The sequence below is a fragment of the Mus caroli genome, chromosome 12, assembly GCF_900094665.2.
Source record: "Mus caroli chromosome 12, CAROLI_EIJ_v1.1, whole genome shotgun sequence".
In the NCBI taxonomy this organism is placed as follows: Eukaryota; Metazoa; Chordata; class Mammalia; order Rodentia; family Muridae; genus Mus; species Mus caroli.
This window is the reverse complement of record NC_034581.1, coordinates 56,481,778-56,483,385: the sequence shown is the minus strand read 5'-3', so window position 1 is coordinate 56,483,385 and position 1,608 is coordinate 56,481,778.

Here is a 1,608-nt window from a genome sequence, read left to right as displayed (position 1 = left end):
TCCCCTTGTGAAATAGAAAAGACACCCTGAGGACAGGAACAGAGAACTTGAAGTTCCCCTTCATAATCTTGATCTACGACTCCAGGGTGAACAATAAGACCTTGTAAGGCAAGGGAGGCCCAGCCCAGTATTAGGCTGACACTCCCGGATGGCAGAGGTCCTTTATAGTCAGTAGGAATAGGCTGCACCCCCATTTGGGGCAACAGCATGAATCGGGTGGTGGTATGGGGGTCCAACCCAGCTGATCCTTCTGTTGCTCTGTGGACTGTGGGGTCCACCTTTTGCCTGTCGGGGTCCCATATGTTTTCAGGCCCTGAGACCTGGGGGCCCTGTACTGGTTTTTTGGAATGGCCTCATTATCTACTGCTGGAGGGAATCCTGGCTGCAGGGTCCTGCCTCAAATGTCCTTGACTAAACGACAATCTCTAGCCCAATGATATCCTTTCCTATACTTAATACACAGTCCTGGCACTCTTCTTTTGACAAGGGCTCAACAGTCCTTTTTTAAGTGTCCCGGTTTGCCACAATTATAGCAGAGTTTGAGCTCAGCCATGTCAGGGCATTTTTGCCCTTGTAGAATGGCAGCTGCTAAACCGACATTAGTGAGTGGCCCTCCAAGCTCACAGCAAACCTTCAACCAGTCCTGCAATCCCTCGCTCTTTCTAGGTGTAATAGCCGTCCTGCATTCCTGCATAGCCTGTTCATAGATCAACTGTTCAATTAAAGGCATAGCTGTCTCTGGGTCCCCCAAAATTCTCTCTGCTGCTTCTGTCATTCTAGCCACAAAATCTGAGAACGATTCCTGGGCACCCTGAGTAATCTTTGTCAAATGCCCACTTGCCTCTCCCCTGTTAGAGAGTGCCTTCCATACCTTAAAGGCAGCAGCTGAGAGGCAGGAGTCTTGCCACAAAGCTTTCCATTCTAAATACATTCCCATGTTAGGAGATGCGACTTTTACTATGGTCATCCAATCGCCAGGGGTGATTGCCAGAGTCGCAAACCTTTCAACTTGGGCTACAGTAAAGTTGGCATTGACTCCATAGTTACAGACTGACTCCGAAAGTTTTTTAATCTGTATATACTCCACCAGGGTGTGACTGTGTACACCATCGGCACCTTCAAAGACTGGAAATGCTTGCTGCACTTTTCTCTGTTCCTCTTTTGAAATGAATGAGTCTGAATGATACCTCTGCACATAGGGCAGAGGTGCACTAGGACCCAGAGGTCGAGGGCCCAGAGACTGCACAGTGATTTGAAATCTGTCTTTAGCTGCTTTCATGTTATTCTGTAACTGATTAACTCTTCTTTCATCTGTCTGGTATCTTTCTCCCTCATAGCCTGCTGCTTCTCGTGCCAGACCAATATCCTATCTTTATGGATCTGGAACCCAATATTGTAATTGCCATATAATTATATTCAGTAGTATTTGAAGTTTGTTTGGTTTAATTATTTGCTCCATTTGAAGGATCAGAGATCTAGAAATCAACATTTAGATCAATGATTAAAATAAGAGTATATTACATATTGCCTAACTAGATATAGACTTAAGTAAAAATTAAATTCTAGAAAGTCACTATCTTGGGTATTCTTTCTTTCTTTTTTTTTTTT